Raw genomic sequence first — 6,570 nt, 5'->3', positions numbered from 1 at the left:
CAATCAAATTTAATTTCTTAGTTGTTACAGTTAGAGATACCTCAGATGCAAATCCTTTTTAGCAGGTTAGTTGCTGTCTCAGTAGCTTTGGAAGGTAGTAAGCAGCAACCAAGATTAATTACATTTTAGGTTAATGTGTTATAGTTAATTATACCATACTATATTTCAAAACTTAGAGGATAGGTCTTAATTCCTAATAGGGCTTACCATGCATAACAATTCTAGTTAGTCTTTTCGTTAAGATGTGAATAAATAGGAAGCTTATAAAAATGAAGCAACTAACCACTTTCCTTTTAAAAAGTCAAAGTTCAATCACCCAGAAAAATCGAAATAGCTGATACATTTATGCTTCTTTGTTTCAAACTGTAGAACACAAAAATTAGCATGCTCTGACTGTAAAACTTAGTATATTTAGGGTAAACATGTCCCCAAACTCCACTTATTGTCTTATGTACAAATGTACTTAAATATTACTCTCTCTAAAATGACACTGAGGTTTTACTGAAGTCAGGAAAATTATAGAAATTTTTATTCTAGCCTAAAACGTGCTTTAGTACTAACCAGAGGGAATTAGGTGGCTATTTGCAACCTAATCAAGAGTCCTTAAACTCCATTATACAAATGATGCACTTCCCCCTTTGTATTGGGTCTAATGGCTTCACTCTTCAATAAAGCTGGATCCTTTGGCACACACTCAGGAGACAGCCAGTGGTTTAGAGATAGATTGCTTTGGGGGCATTGGAGCAGCTGAGAGACTGAGTTATCCTACTGAAAAAGGAAAAAGAGGACACTTCTGGAGTTAAAATAAGACAGAATGCATCTTTGGAGGATATAGTGGCTGGAGACTGGCAGAATTCTCAACATCTCAGGCTAACACATACTTGTTCATTTTTCATTTGTATTTTGGAGGTGCTCTAGAAAGCTTAGGCAAAAATAACTAGAATTCAAATGTACAGTGCGTTTTTTAGCCAGCCCATATACAGGAAATTCTCTGTTGGTGTAGGAATTGTTCTGATGTTCATTCTTTAAAGATTGCTCCTCTTCCCTCTTGGTCAGGATGTAGGGGGAGGAGTTAGTGAAGAGTCCCTAATTTTATTTATCTCGGTCCACACTCTAAAAGCGTTTAAATCATTTTGAGTTCCCATAACGTTTCAAGAGAGATTGGGGTGTTTGTGTGTGTTCTGGGCAGTGCCTGGCATTTTGCAAGAGACTGATGAGCAATAAGTAATGATAATCAGCACATCTCCTTTGCCAGGAGACCAGGGAAGATCGCTGCTATCCTCTCAGCAAAGAGCAAACTAATAAGCAGGGATTCGGGCCAACCTCTCCTTTCCGCTGCAGCTTCTTGTTATTTACTCCGGCTTAATGAATGGCCACCAGCTGTCAGACACAACAGCTTCATAATATTTGCACACAATTTGTTTGGGTCGGTTTTTAATTTCTCTCTCCGCTTGAAGCTGGAGTTACCCGAAGGAGAATTCAGAGAAACTCTGCAGACAGAGGAGCGGAAGATTTCGTTTTCCAGTGTTTTCTGGGAAGAAATTTGGGACAGACAGGGTGAAATCGGGTACCATTTGGTTAAGGTTTAAAAAAAAAATCATCCAGTGTGGGGGGCCAGGTGGTTCTTCAGTGGGAGGGCCACGCAAGACGAAACCAGCTTTGGGGAAAGAAGGGAGAGGGAGAGAGAACGAGAGCAGGGCTAATGAATGAAGGGAATTCCGCTGAGCCGCCAAACCCTGTGCTCCCACCTCCCACCTCCCATCTAGCTGCGGGACGTTGCCTCGAGAGGAAAGCCTCGGAATCCCGAGCCAGCCCCACGCTGGGGCTTACCGGAGCCCGAGGACCCGCCCGCGGGGGAGCCGAGGCGGCGGGCGCCTGTCCCTTTAAGGGGCCGGTCCCCGGGCACCGCCGGCCCAGACGCCGGGACGTGCCGGGGGCCGCCCCGCCCCGAAGCCGCCCGTTTCCTGCCGGGCGGCGCGACGGCACCTGAGCAACTGCGGCGGCGGCGGCGGCGGCGGCGGCGCCTCGGAGCGGGCGGCCCGGGCTGTAGTGCCCGTGCCGCCTCGTCTTCCCGGTCTCCTTCCCCGGCTGCGCTGGATAAGGGTGAGCAGCCTGCGCCGGGCCGGCCGCGGGGACCGCGGGGTGGGGGGAGGACTGTGCCAGCTGCGGTGTCCCAGGGCGGGCGGGAGGGCCGCGCCGGACGGGGGGCGCGGCCCCGGGGCCCGGACACCGCCCGCTGCTTGTCGCCGCCCGCCGGCTAGGCCTCGGGCGCCGGGTCGCCACGGCAGGGCTCCCGTCTGAGCCGGGCCGCCACGCCGGGCGGGCTCCGAGGGGCGGCTTGGCCTCGCCGCGCCGCCCAGGGCCCGACCCGGGCTTCGCCGAGACGCCTGCGAGCGCGGCCGGGGAGTACCCTGGGGACGTCTCCCGGTGCGAGGTTGGCCGGAGAGGGCCCTGGGGTGACCGAGGCGCCTATTTTTAGCTGGGCCTGAGGGCCCCCAGGAGGAAGGCGGATTACCGCCTCCTCGGCCGATGGACAGAGGGAGCCCGTCTCCGGCGGCGTCCCTGGGCCGGAGCTGGGCCATGCTTACGCCATGCTGGAATTTCAGTTCTCGCTGTCCCTCCGGATACTTAGGGAACCGGCGCTGGCCCCCTTCCCAGTGCCCCCTCCTACCGCCGTGTGCGTGTTCCCGGGTCGCGGTGGGGGGCGGTTGGGGCTGGGAAAGCGGCGTGAGGGGAGTTTGGAAAAATGTGTGGACCGCCCTCGAGACGGGGGAAGTTATCCCTTCCTCTCCCCGAGGGGTGTGTCTTCCTTAGTGATTCCCCCTCCCCCTTTCGGTTCCCAACAATGAGATTTTTGGCGTTGGGGAGCTCGGCCGAAAACCAAACCCGCAGCCTAGAAAAGTCGTTCGGTAATCAGACACCTGGTGTGGGATGTGCAGCCCCGCACGTTTGTCGTGAAGGAGCATGTGTGCACGGGAGACGGGCAGCTCCCCACGCGGGGAGCGGCACCTAACCTCGTCCAGCTGCAGCTTGATGAGGTGAAAGAGCTGGCTGTTTAATTTTAGCCATTCCTTCTCCCGGGAGGAAGGAGGAATCGAAATTCGTATTTGGGCCTGTATCAGAGAAGGATTCCTTAGCAGACATGTGAATATGCACTGCCCAAAGAGCTACCTGTTCATAAAGTTGTGAGGTTTTTTGAGATGCTTTGTGGAAAGTCCTGAAAATTTTAGACACCCGTACCCTGCTATAGATAAATACCTTGGTGTGTACGAAACACTTTGAATTGCGTAGGAATTGATTTAAAGTTCGAGTTCTTGCTAAATTAGGTTGCACTTGTTCTCTCTACCTCGCCTAGCCGGCAACTGGCAACACTGTCTCCAGCTTGGCTAAAACGGTTGCTAACAAGACTGGGATGATCTTCCCAAGAACAACATTGAGTACTCTGGAGTTGATTTGTATTTGGGGTGGACGGGCATTGCTATATAGACTTTGATATTTACTGTGTTCTCTGATAAACAACCTGCCCCCTCTACCTTTAGCTTAGGATCTAACAAGAAATAGCTGGGCTTATTGTTTGTAGGTTCTAAGAAAAATTCATTCCCCTCTGTAACATTGAATTAGAAATGACTTTTCTAATTTTGCAGCATGAGCAGTCATAACAGTTATCTGTCAGGTATGCTTGGAGAATGAGGTGTTCTCTTTACCTTTCTGAGACTCATACTGAAACTTGGAATATAAGAAAGCCTAACGAAAAATTTTCTTAAATGTATTAAGCACTTTAAAGTTATAAAGGATATCGAGTATTACTTAACCTTTTCTTGATGACTCAGGGTCAACATTTTTTTGTGGAGAACCATGAATTTATGATTTTGTTCCCAATTTAGTTTTTTCTATATCATCCCTTAGCATCAGTGTCCCTTCTGCTTGATGATGCAAGTGTTTTCTTGGGTCTCACCCCAAGTCTCCTTCCAGTTTGTAGGCCTTAATCTACTTTCAGTAGGGAAAACATTTTAATAATTAGATGTTAAATAGAAGTCAGTATGGCTTTTCTAAAGGGCCTAAGAAGTGAAAGCTTTTTTGAGGTTTAACTTCTAAATGACTCATGTTAGATTGTTACTGTTATTGAAGTAAAAATTGAATTTTACTTGAAAAGATATGGAAGATGTATTTTTAATTGAATGTTTATTATAATTTTTGTATAGCAAAGAAAATTTTAATCTAAAAGATCTCATAATACTTTGTAAAAATTTAAATTGTTAGTAAATTTAATGTTTCCAGGGAAGATTTTGGGTTTTTTAGGGATCTGACCTCTAATATGTAATAAAGAAATGTAGAGAGATCATGCTTTGCAGGAACATTCAAATATTTGAGGATAACATCTTATAAGCTGCATGTTCTTGTACTGTTTATGTTTTTAATTATTTTGAAGGTAAATCCAGAGTATACTTAGAGGTTAGAAGCAAGTAACTGGTTCTTTATAAATAACATTGATTACTCTTATGCATAAATAGAGTTGGGTTTTATTGCTTTCTCTTTCAGTTTTTGTGAACATGATTTTGGATGTTCTGATCTTAAAAATGTAGTTTATGTGCAAATCAAAGGGAAAACATTGGTTTAGATAAGAGTATAAGCTACTTTTTCTATAAACAGAATTAAACGGGAAAAATCTTAAGTACTATGAACTGAGGAGTTTGATTAACTTAACCTGCTGTATCTGAGCTCTAGAAAAAGAAAAGTAATGACAATTTATAATTGTTTGCATGCTAGGCTGTTCCCCACTTGATGTTTAAATATTTTTTGGTGTTTGAAAGAAAGAGCAGTGCAAACCATTTAGGCCCCCCCCCCCGCTCCCGCCCATAGTTTAGGTTTTAATGTTCAAAGGGTAAAATAGGCAAAATGACTAGTTTTAGTAGAGACTCCAGTGGGAGATAGAGTATTCCTAGGAATTTAAGAACTGTTCACTCCTTTTGAAAAAGTTGTGATTTAATATTTTACGTATCACCTTAACTACTACAAGTGGATTAAGAACTTTCAACTTAAATCTGGTTTCAGCAAAGTGATCTGTATACTAAGTAGAATTTTTTTTTTTTTTTTTTTTTTAAGATTTTATTTATTTATTTGAGACAGAGAGAATGAGAGAGAGAGAGCACATGAGAGGGGGGAGGGTCAGAGGGAGAAGCAGGCTCCCTGCCGAGCAGGGAGCCCAATGCGGGACTCCATCCAGGGACTCCAGGATCATGACCTGAGCCGAAGGCAGTCGCTTAACCAACTGAGCCACCCAGGCGCCCTATACTAAGTAGAATTTAAATTAATTTGTTTATACTCCCCCCTCCTTCCAGGACATTGCTTTTTGGGTTTCACTCCTCACTAATTGCTTTGCTCTTTCTGTCTTATGATTCATCCTCTACTCTTGAAGTAGAAATGCTCAGTTCTTGGTTCACTTTTCTTTTTATACTCCCCTGGTGATCTCATCCAATGTCATAAATACCTATATGCTGATGGCTTCCATATTTATATCTCCAGCCCAGGCTTTCCTTTTGTACTCTATACAACCTGTTCTGCATTTCCACTTGTAGGTGAAGTAGTCATAGTGAACTTCCATTTTTCTCTTTAAAACTGCCTCAGGTGCAGTCTGCTCCATCTCATTTGATGGCAGCTCCATCCAACATTCAGGCGAAAGAAAAGTTCGAGTCATTCCTGACTTCTCTCTTTTTCTTTAACACTTGGCATTCTTGGCTCTATCTTATCTTGGAAATATATCCAGAATCAAGTCACTTCTTACCACCTGTATTGCTCGCTAGGTGGGCCCAAGCCATCTTATCTTTTAGCATAGATTTCTGCGATCAGCCTCCTGATTGGCCTTCCTGCTTCTTCCCTAGCTCCCTGTGGTCTTTTTCAACTCAGCAGACAGATCCTATCACTTCTCAAAACACTGTAATGACTTCTCTTGTGCAGAGTAAAGGCCAAAGTCCCTATGGCCTGCAGTGCCTTACAGAATCTACTCTTCCCATTCTCCTTTAACTTGCAAGTTAGCTACTACTCTGCTCCCTGCTTATTACTCTCCAGCCCCACTTGCTGTCTGAAGGCCTTTAAATGACTGTTGTCCCTCCTTGGATCACGTTTTCCCTAAGATATCAGCATGGCCAACTCTCTAGTCTCCTTCAAATCTTTGTCCTTCAAATGTTTTTCAAAAGGTCTGTCTTACTGCTTTATTTAAAGCTGCATTCCCTTGGGGCGCCTGGGTGGCTCAGTCGGTTAAGACTCTTGGGGCACCTGGGTGGCTCAGTCGGTTAAGCGGCTGCCTTCGGCTCAGGTCATGATCTTGGGTCCTGGAATCAAGCCCCGCATCGGGCTCCCTGCTCAGCGGAGAGCCTGCTTCTCCCTTTCCCTCTGCCTGCTGCTCGGCCTACTTGTGCTCTCTCTCTCTCTGTCAAATAAATAAAATCTTTAAAAAAAAGTTCAACTCTTGGTTTTGGCTCGGGTCCTCATCTCAGGGTGGTGATGCCGCCCCTAGTGGGCTCCAAGCTTAGTTGGGGAGTCCGCTCGAGCTTCTCTCTCCCTCTCTCCCGC

General features: G+C 46.1%; 1 protein-coding gene across 1 annotated transcript in view; it reads left to right on the top strand.

Moving 5' to 3' along the window:
- Positions 1-1,972: 1,972 nt before the first annotated feature.
- The window catches only part of KTN1 (kinectin 1), a 110,780-nt gene continuing 106,182 nt past the window's right edge, over positions 1,973-6,570 (top strand). The window contains 1 exon segment of the mRNA XM_044918208.1: positions 1,973-2,103. The gene's annotated coding sequence lies outside the window, so the exon portion shown is untranslated.

This window comes from Neomonachus schauinslandi, chromosome 9, assembly GCF_002201575.2.
Source record: "Neomonachus schauinslandi chromosome 9, ASM220157v2, whole genome shotgun sequence".
NCBI classification, from domain to species: domain Eukaryota; kingdom Metazoa; phylum Chordata; class Mammalia; order Carnivora; family Phocidae; genus Neomonachus; species Neomonachus schauinslandi.
This window is presented reverse-complemented; position numbering and strand designations above follow the sequence as displayed.